At 32.4% G+C, this 15,565-nt stretch overlaps 1 protein-coding gene and 2 pseudogenes across 7 annotated transcripts in view; 1 reads left to right on the top strand and 2 right to left on the bottom strand.

The window, feature by feature from the left end:
- The window catches only part of MAPK10 (mitogen-activated protein kinase 10), a 165,362-nt gene that overhangs the window by 107,128 nt on the left and 42,669 nt on the right, over positions 1-15,565 (bottom strand). The window lies entirely within an intron of this gene.
- On the bottom strand, positions 1,860-9,980 carry LOC141546294 (L-lactate dehydrogenase A chain pseudogene; annotated as a pseudogene).
- LOC141546466 (U6 snRNA-associated Sm-like protein LSm3 pseudogene) lies at positions 12,036-12,332 on the top strand (annotated as a pseudogene).

Here is a 15,565-nt window from a genome sequence, read left to right as displayed (position 1 = left end):
ACTGAACAGATTATGGCATATGAATATGAAAAAATTTCTTGTGCTGTAAAAAATAAGAAAATGATTTTAAGAAAACATGAAAAGACTTATGTGAACTGTGAACTGATTAAGAGTAAACTCAGCAGAACAGAAAGAACATTCTATGCTATAAGATAAATATTATAAAAATGAACAATTTTGAGGACATATAAACCAATAAATTATGAAATGGGAACAAATAGGAGAATGATTTATACAATAATAATAATGTAGAGAAAATTTTTTTGAAAACTCTAAGAGCTATAGATTTCAGAAGACCAGTGATAAAGCACATTCTTCACTGAAAAGAGGTGATGGATTCAGGAAACAGGATAAAGCTATATATAGTTGTTGAGGAAATTTGTTTTGCTTCACAATACATATTTGTTAGGTTTTTTATTTTTTCCTTTTTTATTGGAGGAGGGATGAAAGGGAGATAAAGTAGATCACCATTAATTTTTAAATACAGGTCAGAAAATGGCTACAGATATAAAATGATTCATGCATTTTCAGAAAAGATTTTTATATTATTAGTTTTCCTTAGCTGTTTTACTGTGTTATGAAACTTCTCTTGGAGTCAGGGTTATCTGTAAATGTTGGCAATGTGAAAAAAAAACAACAGCACACGAATAAAACTTTTTTTTAAATCAAATTTAAATGATAGAAGATGAATGAAAACTATTTCTCAATTCGTATATAATCACAAAAACTTCATTTGTTCAATTTTTCTCTTACATTCTTAAAACTATAAGACTATAAATTTGGCTCTATTTCTTTTTAGACAATATCAACATCTGCACCTCTACTTAAGACTCAATGATTCCTGACTCTCTGCCATCTTATAAACCATTTTGCCAATATGGAATGCATGATCTCATTATTAAGTCCTCTTCTTCAAAATAGTTCTATATTCACTTTAAGATGGGAGTTTTATGATCAGAGCTTCAGGACTACATGGGACTTTACAATTCTAGATTATTTCTTCACTCTTCTATTATTTTCTCCATATTAAAAAAATCAATTCCATTCATAAAATCATGCAATTTTTACATTAAAAAAAGCTTTGTTTAGAATTTTATGAATTTTCCCATGCATTCAACTGTAATGAGTGATTTTTTTTCATGGGGTTTGAAAATATATTTTGAAAAATGTTCTCTAGAAAAATGAAAGTTATGAATCTGCTTATACAAATAGCAAAAAAACCTTTATAAAAATCCCTATTTAAACTATCCCTCACTAAAATTAAATTTCTTTCACCTATAAATTTATTTTCACATAATCTCATCCATGGCATTTTATAATTAGTTAAAATGCCACATCCTCCACTACCCCTCAAAACAAATCATTCCAATAAAAACTTACTAACTTTATACTGTTACCATTTATGAGAGTTCCATATGTCTAACATTTCATCCATTATTACACAAAAGTGACAAAAAAATAAATAAATAAACACTGGACAATAATTGTCTAAAATAATTGGCAATAGGTTTTGTAAATTACCTGACTGATCATATAATACAAAAGGAATTAATCTTGAAAAAAAATCAGAATTATTTAAAGTTCCTTTCAATATTAAAAAAGATATATTTAAAGATACCTTTTTTATTCTGTTTAATAATTTAAATAAATAGTAAAAATTTTTTAAAGGGAGTAAAAGAGGAGTTTGTTCTTTTTTTATGTATTTTTACCAGCCAATCAGTTGAGTATAAGCTCCTTTTTTATTTAATATATGAAAATGAAGTTAAGAAAGACAAGAATGTTTATTGAACAACAACCATGTTTTGCTTCCATCTAGTGAAGGAATATATGTATATATATATATATATTTCAATCCAGAATTCAATTAAAAAATATTTATTTGGTCTAAATCATGTTCAAGTAACTGTGCTAGATACTAAAAATACAAATGTGAAGAACAACAAATTCCCTGCCTTCAAGGGATTTTCAACCTAAGAGAGGAATAAGACATTAACACAAATATTTTTAAAAATTGATGACTAAAAAAATTTTAATTTAAAAAAGGATGAAAAAAAGAACTTGATGATTATAATCTTATTGATGTGGCTAATCTATCCCAAAGTGTAAACCATACCCTCTCTTTGCCTACTCATCCTTCACAAATCTGTCCATATTCCCCTGTAAATCTTCCATAAGAGGTCACTCTCTTCTCTGAACGTACTGGGAATCTTCCTCAAGATCTCTTGGCATTCAATTCCAATAGACTTGTAATAGAGAGAGCCCTTTGCACCGATAGAAAGGATTATGGGGACTAAATGTGGATCACAACATATTATTCGCACTTTTTTTGTTATGGCTATTGTTTATTGGCTTTTTTTTTCTTCTCATTTTTTTTTCCTTTTTGATCTAATTTTTCTTGTACAGCATGATAAATGTGGAAATAAATATGCTTAGACGAATTGCATATATTTTACCTATAATGAATTACTGTAGCTATTTAGGGAAGGGGGAAGAGGAGAGGGAAGGAGAACACAAGATTTTGCAAGGGTGAGTATTAAAAACTATTTTTGCATGTATTTTGAAAATTAAAAAGTATTATTTAAAAACTGTCTTGGCATTGAGTATATACCAAGTCTGTACTTCACTCACGATTGATTCACATCTCTGTATTATATTTTTTTCTGCTTTTCACTACTTCTCTAGCTGCAGCCTATTAACACCTTACCATCATCTCTGAAACTTTAATTTTTTGAAAATGGTGGTATTTCTCAATTTGCAGAAACTTAGTGTCACTAGAAGAATGATGAGAAGATGGCCCTTTATTTCAGGGAAAAGTTTGTAATTTCCCATAGGTAAAATTTGCTCTCCTTTTCCTGCTCCAGACCTATCCTTTGGAAGTTTCTGTCTACAGTTTATGTGTCAGCTCTTTCCTTAGGGAAAAGAATTGAAAAATAAGAGGATGACTATCAATTGAGGAGTGGCTGAATAATTTGTGGAATTATGATGGAATACTATTGTTCCATAACAAATGAGGAGCAGGATGTTCTCAGAAAAACCTCAAAAGTCCTCCATGAAATTAAATGTACTGTGTACAAAATAATAGTAATGTTGTGGGATGATCACCTGGGAATAATTTGCTATTCTCAGCAATACAATGATTCAAGAGTACTCTGAAAGACTTGTGATGAAAAATGCTATCCATACCCAGAGAAAAAACTAATTGTGTGTGAATACAGGTTGAAGAATACTTTTTTTCAAATTTATTTTTCATGAAGGTTTTTTTGAGGGAAGAGGAGATCTATATTTTCTTTTGCAAAATGACTTATATGGAAATGTTTTGTATCAAAATAGGGTTGGAGGAGGAGAGGGAAGAAGGGAGAGAATCTGGAACTCAAGACTATAAAAGCAAATGTTAAAATTTTTTTACATGTAATTAGGGAAAATATATAAAAAAGAGAAAAAGTAATTATTGAATCAATAATAAATTGATCTTAATTTTTAAAAAACATTTATGTACTAATGGAGCAGCTTAGGGAGTTATCAATCCAAGTACATGTCATGGTTTGAAAATAAGACTTCTTATATTCACTCAGGTTTTTCTGCATAGATAATAAAATTAATAATTTTATTAACTATTAATTGAATTATTATATTATTAAAATTTAATAAATTTCCTGTGGGGTAATTTAATTAAATTGAACTCTGGTTTATTGTGGGTCTCTGCAGTATTCTAAGGCATGATGCAATTAGGATAACATCATTCATAAATAAATGTAAGTGGAGGACCTCACTATCTTTAGAAAATTCAACTTTCTTTGGATTCTGCACTATGTTTCTATGATAACAAATATCTTTAGCGAGCATCTCCCTTTTTTATCAATAATCAGTGGGTTGTTAAGCAAAGTTACCTCTACCATAACCTCTTTCAAGTAATTTAAAATTATTTTGACATATGCATGGTGGATACCTTGGAGAAGAACATTTAAGACATTTTGCTCTACTAAAGAAATACTTTTTATATTCAACAATCCAGAGATACAAAGTTATAAAGAGGAGTTCTAGTCCCACTGTATTTTGCCTTCATTGAATGAAACACTTTTATGAAGGACATTAAAAAGGATAAATGTTGAAGGGCATTTATATTAATATATTCATATTATATAATATGAACTCTCTTCCTCATCAAAATTCATGTTCTCTGTCTTTTCAAACTAATCACATCTAAATATCTAGCATTTTTCTCTCTCATGAACTCATTGTCATATTACCACCTATTAAATAAACCTCTCTACCTGGATCTCTGTTAAGTAATGTATTACCCCAAAAACCTTCTCTAAACTTTCTTATTTCTTTTAAGGGCACAACTATTCATCCAATTTCCCAGGCCCAGAATCTCACAAGCAACTTCATTTTTTCTCTCTCTTTTTTCTCCTATTTTTAATCACTTGACAATCTTGTCAATTGTAACTCTAACTCTACCTATAAAGTATCTCATTGCTAACATAGCTATCATCCAAGTTTAGGACTTCCTTACCTCCCACCTAGGTACACTATTATACTAATCTCCAAATTAGTCTCTATTCAACCAGCTTTCCCCTCTTTTCCATATTCTTCAAAACTGCAAATTAATATACTGAAAACACAAAACTCTCCTATTTAAATGGATATCTCATATTTACATTATCCATCTTAGCTAATACAAAAAAAATAAATAAAAGATGAAAACAGCAATATTTTGAAATTGGTAAACAATCAAAATAGAGAAACAGATCTAAAACTAAAAAGGACCACCATCCCATCATTTTATAGATAAGAAAACTGGGGCTTATAAAGGCTTATGACTTGGTGCAAAGAGGTAGTGGGCATGAGAGACAGAGTCTGATTTAGATCCTCAAATTCCAGGGCCAGTGCTTTTATCACTTTAAGTATAGTTCAGTTGAATTAGGGTTATAATGGACCTGAAGTAGCAACTAGTAGCCAGTCAAAGAAATGCAAATACATCAGCAATTTATGGGCTTCCTTCAAAGGAACATAAACCTTCAAGAGATGGGGTGGTAGTTTTTTTATGAGGTGAGATTTAAGGTATTATCAAAAGTTAAGATCTGCTAGTAATATAAGGTTTATGATCTATCTTTGGATGTAATCTACCAAGGATGTAATTAATATCTATGAATGCCAACAGTTAATGTCTTATGTAACATATACATAATGTCTTATAGTGCTGTATGAATATTTTTGATTAAGATATATATGTATTAGGTCTTATGTAAGTACTATTTATTATTATGTTTTTAGTATTGTGTGAATATACTGTACATGCTTACGTGATAATGGACTAGAAATGTATGCTCTATATGCATAAATATATTGTGCATAAATGTTTATTTCTATTCACTTATATATTTAAGGGAATGCATATGTATGCTCTATATACATACATAAATATAGATCATGAATTTAATGTGGTATGTATTTGTCTAAGAAATAGATAATATAGCAGGATATTCTTTATCATGATTCACTGAAAAGAAGGGGTTGTTTTTTATTGTTGAGTTGTTAAAATCCTGTCTGACTCTCAGTGATTCCATTTTGGAGTTTTCTTGGCAAATTACAGGGGTGGTTGGCCTTTCTTCTCTGACTCATTTTACAGATGAGAAAATTTGAGGGAAACAGGGCTAAATGACTTACTCATTGTCATACAGCTAATAAGTGTCTGAGATTGGATTTGAACTCAAATATGTAAGAATATGTGAGCTCAAACATATTCACTAGGCCACCTAGCTGTCCTGAAAAGAATGGGGGAAAGGCTTATTTGGTTATATTTCTCATTATTCATTGTAATAAGTAAAATAGAAAAGGCAGCTAACTGGCAAAGTAGAGAAAACGGTGAATCTGAAGTCAGGAGAATTTAAGTTCAAATCCAACTTCAGACACTTGCTAGCTGTGTGACTCTAGACAAATTACTTAACTGCCTCAATACTTCAAAAGGTTCTGTTTGCGTCAATAAACACAATTGAGTCCTCTGAAAAGGTGATATGTGAGGCCATGATGAAGAGCCTAAATGGAGGGATCACAAAGGTAATCAGTTGATCAGCAAAATATTACTACTCTATGGTGTTTTATATCCAGGAACCAAAAGACCTAAGGGAAGTTATGGCACCTACAAGGCAGGTACTTATACACGTATAGGGTGTTGACTTTAATAGCAACCATTGTAACTGAACAAGACAAGTCATATCTGTATCATTATACAAACAACAGGGTTTAACAAATAGGAGTCGCCATATTATTTTCCAGTATTGTTTCCATTTCTAACTTTAGGAGGAAACTAAGGAGTGTTCATAGATTTTATATTTCTGCTTTACACTGGTGTTTAATCATTAATCAGAGGAAGAGTTTGAAAATTCTTGAAAACTCATCATATATAATCACATAACTGTCATGTTCTCTAGACAGTAAAATGTTAGCAAATTAAAAAGCTTTAAAATTACACCTCCTTCTGGATTCCCCAAACTGTATCTGTATACTTCTTTAAATAAACCTCCTCCTTTAGAGATTTATCTTTCCCATATCTGATATCCCATTCTGCCTCAAGATACATGGGATAATGAGGAAGACATCAATAAAAACATATCGACCTTTAATATGGTAGAAATTGGAAGGACTCTCCTAATATCCTTCCAGATCTGTTACAGACAAGCCAATGGCCCAGCTTGATCACTCATAAAGACTTTAACCACCTATTGATGAAGATCTTTTGAATGCTCTGAATCAGCATCAGTTCCTAAGCAAGATGAAAATTTTTTTAGCGAGATGTTGGCAACATTCATGCCACCCCAAACAGGAACATTAGAGTGTTCTTAGAGAAATTCCCCATGGACCTATCCATGACAACTTGAAGAGTGGACACTGACTCTCTACTCCATTAAGTAATGGAAATAAGCAGAATCTAGACTGCAGCCATTTCCAATAGCATGATATTTAGAAAAACCACTTTGCATCCATGTCACATATGTCAAAATATCCATTGAATTAGAATCAATAAGCAGTTTGGAATTAGGGTTATTTTAAACAATATTAGGAGTGGTGAATTTAAAACTATTCACCTTATACTGGACCGAATTCAGATGACTTTCTCATTCATGATAATGTTCCCCAGCTGTAAAAACAACCAGCTTTGCATCTGTCGTCATTAGATAGTCTTTGCCAAAGACAATCTTTGGTATTCTGAGGAAATGGCTGCCATGTTGGAGATTAATCATTTTTCCCCTTAGTTTGTCTTCTATGATATCATGTAAGATAAATTCATCAGCCAAATCCTTTATTGATATACTGATGATATATGCCATGCCAATTATACCAACTGCAGTAACAGTGAGCTTGTGAGGGGGAATCTGGTCTTTCTTTAGGGCATCCACAATCAGTTGATTCTTGACAGTTTCCATTTTGGAAATAGAGAAAATACAAGCTTGCACATGATTGTTGATCAGGTTGTGAGGAACTCTGAGATACATATAAGATTGCTGCTCCTAGACTCATACATGCTTTCCAGTTTTCCCAGTTTTTATTAAATAAGGAGTTTTTGATTTTGATTCTCTTCTCATTCTCCTTTTTCTAATCCATTCCATTAAGCTACTTTTCCTTTTTTCCCAGTCCTAAATGATTTTGATGATTACTTGTTTTTTACTATAGTTTGAGGACTATAAGGAAGCAATATCTCTTCCTTATTCCTACCTTTTAAAATCATTTCCTTTGATAGCTTAGTTATTTAGTCCCCATAAATTAATTGTTAATATTTTATTTCACTATATAAAGTATTCCTTTCTATGTCACATTAAAACTATAAATGAACTTTGGCCATATTGTCATTTTTATTATATTGGTTTGGCCCAATGATAAGCTCTTAATTTTCTTTCAACTATTTAAACTGTTCTTTTTTTAACAAGGATTTTTTAATACTTGAATTGATTTTACTTTGATAGATTGACTTTCAGATATTTTATTCATTTTGCAATTATTTCAAATGGAAATTCCCTTTTCAACATTGCCTCTTAAATTTTATTCTTGATTTATGTAAATGCTATCAATTTTTGCATTTGTTTTATAACCTGCACTGTTAATAAATCTACTCTCCATTAATTTCTTTGCTGATTCCTTAAAATTTGCTAAGTAAACCATCATGTTTTAACAAAAAAAAGTTATAGTTCTTTCTTTAACTGTCCTTATGCCTTTCATTTCTTTTTCTCACCTCATTGCTATTGCTAATAATAGGGAGTACTATCCCTAGAAAGAGTGGCCAACCTTACCATATTTCAATATTTATTGGGAAAGCTGCTAGAGTATTCTCATCACATATGATTGTTGCTTTTGGCTTTAGGTACTAATATTAAAAAGTATCCCTATGTGTCTGTACTTGCAGGCTTTTTGTTTTGATTTATTAGCATAAATGAGTATTGTGAAGTAGGAATGATCATTATCTCCATTATACAAATAAGAAAAATAAAGCAAACAGAAGCAATGTTTTACTTGACAGAGTCCCACCCACATGGGGGTCCCCCAAAGTTCTCTCTTGGGCCATCTTCTCTTCTCCCTCTCAACTATCTCGCTTAATGACTTCCTCAACTCTCATGGCTTCAATTTTCAATTTTGTGCAAATGATTCTCAAAACTATTTGTCTAGCTTTAAATTCTCTTCTGAGCTCCAGTCTCATTATCATCAATTGCCTTTTGACCATCTATAATGAGATAGCATCTCTTCAGCATAGCTTCTTTCCTTCTACTATATAGGGCAATTTTACCTCAATGAAGACAAAGGACCCCCAAGAATTTGATTGGTCCATTGCACTGGCTGAATTATTTTCATTTACCTCTCCAGCCTTTTCTCAACCCAGCATGGAATAAAGGACAAAACTATTCCCATCTCAATTCTTTGACCTAGCTGCCTATTTATCTAAGGTCATAAAATGTATCCTTTTTCTGCTCTCTACAGATTTAATGGCAGCTTTCTAAAATCCATGAGAATCACTATCCCCTACCATGCTTACTTGATGAGTTTCCATATGGAGAGGAGTGGACAATATCTGTGGGAGCTAAATGCCACTGCATTCTTGTTGTGTATTCTTGCATCATTAAAGCAAAGTAAACCTCTTTGTCTTAAATATTCAATGACTTTTGAGAGCCTCATATATTCTCCCAACATTGAACCTGAACTGAGAAAAAGGTGATGTTTGAGTATTGATTCTGACATGTGCAAACACTTATAAAATACATAAAGACGAACCACTCTAGTAAGAAATAGGAAGAATCACCTCTAGACTACTTCACACAGCCCAAGAATCCACTGAGCTCCCCCCACTCCAATCACCCATCCTATAAAGATTCTAAGGCAGACAAGTCAGATCCAGCTGAGGGCACAGGTGGGCCTGAGCCAAATGGGATTCTAAGGCTAGCCCAGGTCCAATAGCATAAAAACTCAACACTAGGTTAGCAGAGGAAGCAGTTGCAGGGTATTCAGGCAAGGTTCAAGATTCTAGCTGACAGAAAAAATTCAGTCTTTAGACCCTGACCTTGTCAATTTCCAAGTCTAGTCAGAGAATATCTCCTTAAAAATCTCACATGGTTCCTTATTGCTTGTACCATGAGATACAAACTTCTCAACTTGGGTTTTTAGCACTCCATAGACTAGCTCCTACCTTTCTAGGCTTATTTCAGATTATTCCCCATGCTTCACTAAATTACTTCCTAGACTATATCATAAAATAGTACATACTAAAGTCATTAAAGATGTTTAACCAAAGTGCTATGTGATTAGGAAGATGGAAAAATTCACTACTTTTGGAACGGGATGGTAAGGAGGAAGAGAGAAAGCTTCTATTATAAAGGTAGAATTTTGAGCTAAGTTAAAAAGAATGGATAGGAAATTAAATGGCAGTGGAGAAAAAGGGTAACATAGGACACAGTGTGAGAAAAAATTAAGGTAAAAAGTTATATTATGATAAATATACACATTAAAAATAAAAACATATAAAAAGATGTTATTTGCATCCAGAAAAAAAGGCAATAACTAGATGTATGGAATAATTTCACATACATATGCAAATATAATAATATATACACATATATATTTCTAGGATGGGGAGAGGGAAGAAAAAAAGGGAAAAATTATATGATAACTTTATTATATATTTAAAAGGAATAGAAAGTTGTACATAATAGATTTGCAGTTTTATGTCTAGTGACCTTTTTATCATACTATGTTATGGAAATATTAGTTTTATTCCATAAATTAAAAATTAGATAAAATTTTAAAACACATATAAGTGAACAAGATTCTGTCAAAAAATCAATATAAATATTATTAAGCTGTAAAAAAAGTGTACAACTTGAATTGAGAATGGTTACTTGTCCAGTTTGGCTAAAATATAACTTTCAGCCTAAAAGCAACAACAGATCCAGGAATAAGTATACATAAGCAGACTGTAGCATATTGTAATCAGTCCTGCTATAATGGACATATGTATTCCTAAAAATCAAAATTATATCAAAACCACATAAAAAATAGAGTTTCTGAGGGAAATTGAGTTAAACTCAAAAATTTCATCATTGACACAATAAAAAAAAAGAATAGTAATTAATTTAATTAAAAAGGCAGCAAAATTTTTAAATGATTAAGAAATAGTGGCAGCCAAAAAGTTATCAAACTGTGCATACCCTTTGATCCATGAGTGTTACATACTGGACTTATATCCCAAAGAGATACTAAAGAAGGGAAAGGGACCTGGATGTGCAAGAATGTTTGTGGAAGCTCTTTTTGTAGTGGCTAGAAACTGGAAAATGAATGGATGCCCATCAATTGGAGAATGGTTGGGTAAATTATGGTATATGAAGGTTATGGAATATTATTGTTCTGTAAGAAATGACCAGCAGGAGGAATACAGAGAGGCTTGGAGAGACTTACATCAACTGATGCTGAGTGAAATGAGCAGAACTAGGAGATCATTATACACTTCAACAACAATACTGTATGAAGATGTATTCTGATGGAAGTGGATATCTTTGACAAAGAGAAGATCTAATTCAGTTCCAACTGATCAATGATGGACAGAATCAGCTACATCCAGAGAAGGAACACTGGGAAATGAGTGTAAACTGTTTGCAATTTTGTTTTCTTCCCAGGTTATTTTTACCTTCTGAATCCAATTCTGTAACAAGAGAACTGTTCAGTTCTGCACACATATATTGTATCTAGGATATACTATAACATATTTAACATATATAAGACTTCTTGCCATCTAGGGCAGAGGGTGGAGGGAGGGAACGGAAAAGTTGGAACAGAAGTGAGTGCAAGGGATAATATTGTAAAAAATTATCCATGCATATGTACTGTCAATAAAAAGATATAATAAAAAAGAGAAAAAAAAGAAATAGTGGCAGCCTTAGGCTGCTGTTGATTTGTGCATAATTCCATGCTGAGGAAGTCTAGAGCAAAGGCTGAGAAGGTAGCCATCGTAGGCTCCAATTCCATAGCAGGGATACTGAGGTAGTTTGAAGAAGGTGGTGAGGAATAGATGTCAGGGAGTGAAGTTTGAATTATATCAGTGCAAACAAGCCCTCCTTCTCCTCTTAAACCTCCTCCTGAATTAGATGATAGATAATAAACGCTGCATTTTCATCTATAAAAGGACCTGAAGTTTACTTATGGAAGTGGGTGTTGGAAAGGCTGCAGCTTGTGAGCTATTATGAAATGATGCAACTTTCTAGCTGTTTCTCAAAAACAAAAATCTGTTAAAAAAAAAAAAGGTTTTTTTACATTATTTCAGATTGTTCTCTAATATATTGAATGTAGTAAAATAAAAGCACTTTTTTCTAAACATGCATTATAACAGAACTGGCTGTAACAACAAAGAATTGAAATAAAGAAGAAATATAAAAGATATAATCAGAGAACCTTATGATGGAAAAAGGAAGGAGACTAGATATAGTGAGTTCAAATAATAAACATTGGATAGAGAAGCCAATGCCTAATTCACAAAAAGTTAGGGGAAACAGATTTGAAACATGGCAGATGATATGGATCAGGAAAAGACCACCTATACTGTAAAGGATCCCCTGGATCTCATTAGGCTCAGGCTAGATGAACAAATGTATGTGAAAATAAGAAATGACCAAGAACTATGAGAAAGATTGTATGCTTATTAAATATGATTTTGGGAGAAGTAGAAGAGACAGACAACTATAGGAATTGATGAAGAAACTTATGAGGATATCTATAAATCAACCAATTGGAACATTCCAATGCTGTTTGTCCAAGGTGATGGGGTTGTATTAGTAGCTACTCCATTGAGAGTTGGATGAGACCAAGACTTTCTCCTGTGTGGAAAGTAGAGACTCTTGACAATAGCCTTTATGAGAAAAGCTGGTATCAAAAGAACAGCCTCTGACACTTTTTTGATATTTAGAAATAATCAAGGAACCCTCCATCCTTAAAATGTGTTTATTTCCAGGCAATTCCTGATCATTCTTAGATTTCTGATATCAAACCTACAAATTAAGGCAGGACTCTTTTTTAGTGATTTAATTTGTCTCTTCATCTTGTAAGCAATTAAAAATTTTAATTTTAATTTACTCTTTTTTTAGGGAAAAAAAAAGGAAAAAGTCAGATATGAATAGACATTTTATTTATTTATTTATTTATTTTGCTAAGGCAATTGGGGTTAAGTGACTTGCCTAAGGTCACACAGCCAGGAAGTGTTCAGTGTCTGAGGCTAGACTTGAACTCAGGTCCTCCTGACTTCAGGGCTGGTGTGAATAGACATTTTTTAAGGAAGAGATCCAAGGGACCTGTGTGTGTCTAATACCTCTTTTGTCAGTATCAAATGCCTGGACTAGATAATGGTCACTATCCTGTGCTGGGTCAGCGCCTAAGTGCTAGCACACTAGGATAATCAGAAGAGGGTTGGCTTTGCCCTACTGAAAAGCATGCTATAGGCCAGAGTACCACTGTCCTTGGCTGGTACACTATATTTAGTAAGGTCAAGAGCTGCCGCAACTCCAAAAGATTTTGGATAATCTTGTCAGGCTTAGATTCCCCTTCCTATCACTGCTCATTTTCTCCATATAGGAAGTTCCTAACACTGCTATTCAGACTCCATATGGAACACAGGAGCTCCTCAGAACTTGAATTCATAAAGCTAAATAAAGACTAGGAATTTCAAACCAGGATTGGCCATCTATGACAAAGAAAAGATAAAACTCCCACAAAATCAGAGACATATGTATATATTCTACTTGCCAAATTTCTATTGGAGTTAGATAATTATCACTAGGGCCTGTGCTTTGTACCCTACAGAGACTCCTCTGTAGAAGCTCCAAAAACATAGATAATTATAGTCTGCAATTGAAATCCTTAGTCTGATATAATTGCTTGATTTAAAAGTGCAGTTTTCAAATTAGGATGAATACTAATGAGTAATTATAAGAAGCAGGTTTTAATAAGGTAAGTTTTTAAAATAAAGATTCAACTTACTTAAAAATATACTGTATCTTATTTGGTGAGTTGTTATTAAATGGAAGATTTTTTTTCTGTCTGAGGTCTCACTAATAATATCAGGATACAAAAGGGACTTATTTTTCAAAATCTGATTCTTGCTCTGGTTTATGAATACCATTATTCATATTATATATTGGATTCAAGCAAATATAATATAGGTTATATGAGAAGACTGAAATTCTTGACTTTAAGATCAAGTACAAATATCCTAATTTAATGCTCTTTCCATGACCCTGTTGTTTATAAGATTAGCTCCATAAGATCTAAACTGTTTTTCATCTCCTGTACTAATTGCTGGAAGATCAGTATGACTGGATTTTTTTCAGATTCTACTCAATTATACTAAGTCTTAGCACTAGCAAGTTTAAACAGCATTACCTAGGTAATTTCTGCAAGTGACTTAGAAACTGGGAGGTAGATCTATTTGAAAGGAACACCTCTCCAAAACTACCCTGGAAATGAGATCTATTCTAGGTACTACTAACTACAGATGTTCTAATTAAGGATATCAGGATGATTAAACTGAATTGGACATTTTGTAAACATTAGTCTAGGACAGATCCCTTTGGCAATGTTTGGCAATGAATTTCCAAGGGAATATGTTTCCCAGAAGTGAATGTTTTCATGGGGGTAAATGCATAACAGAATAAGAAATATGCTATTTACTGAATATTTGGGGTTGAATGGTTAAAATGGGCTAAACTAAGGAAATTATGATATACTGCCAATACTTTTTATTATGTTGCTCTTGTTTTGCTATTGTACTCAATACTAACCAATACTTGTACTTGCTTTTGGAAACGTTTGTCATAAAATTAGTACTGAGGCACCCAGAGGAGATTGACAGAATGTATAAGAATATGGTCACAGATTTACATTTCATTTCAATCTATAGCTAAAAAGGGTAGGGGGAAGGAAGAGAGTTAATGTCATAAGAGTTTTCTACTTAGCTCCAGCCTAGCTATTTTAATTGTAAGGAAAAAATCATAACCCTGGCTGAGGCTTTCTTTATGGTATGGCATTAAGCTGTAGCTTCCAAAATAAACTCAAGATGATTAACCTGTAAGGAGTAAAAGAACTCTCACTCTGTTTTAAGATAACCATTTGATAAATGAATCAATATTATCAATTTACCACCTATAATTTTTCTCCTATCATTTTTCAGATGTAAACTTCCTTCTGCATTAGTCTGCTATAAATTTTACATGTTATCTTTGAAATGTAAATCTTCACCCTTTCTTTTGGATAACTATATCTTTTCCCCCCCTTCTCTGCTATAAATGGTAACTATATAGTTCTAAAGATGCATCTATATCTCAGTGGGTATTTAGAATCCTGAACCCATGCTCCAAGTATATTAAAAACATGGACTTAAAATATTTCTGTGTGAGGATGACTATGATTGGCAGCAATGCTCATAAACAAGTCATTGGATATTTTCATAACAGTCTTTAGTCCTGCTACTTTCCCTACCTGGAATATATTTCTTTCTTGGCTTATGAATATTTTTAGAACCTATCTTTCGAGCCCCGGTTCAGGTATCATTCCCTCAACAAAGATTTTATTTGTCTTTCTTTTCTCTAAACCACAACTGCATTTAAACTAGTATTATAAAATTAGACAATTACTTCTTCAACAGTTCATATGTGACAGTACCATTTTGTTAAATACATCATAAGCTTTTTGGAGTAACCATATCTTACAGTTTTTAAACTTTCAGACCAACTAGTGAACTGCTGAAAATCCATCAAGCTTGCTGTAAGGACTAGATTTATTGATAAAATAGCTCCATTAGCAAAATCTGTACAGACGACAATATTTAGGCTACAAACAATTCTCAAGATGTTACAAGTTTAATTGTGAATATATCAGAAACTAATAAAATAAAATAACCAATAATTCACAGAATTATAACAAATATAGAAATGTCTTCCTTAAATTTCTCTAATTCTTTACATGTGCTAGCAGAGGAAGCTTTCAAAATAAACAAAATAACTCGTCATTAATTTGAACTCATTACCTGCTCCAGCTCAGAACT

This window comes from Sminthopsis crassicaudata, chromosome 6, assembly GCF_048593235.1.
Source record: "Sminthopsis crassicaudata isolate SCR6 chromosome 6, ASM4859323v1, whole genome shotgun sequence".
NCBI classification, from domain to species: Eukaryota; Metazoa; Chordata; class Mammalia; order Dasyuromorphia; family Dasyuridae; genus Sminthopsis; species Sminthopsis crassicaudata.
This window is presented reverse-complemented; position numbering and strand designations above follow the sequence as displayed.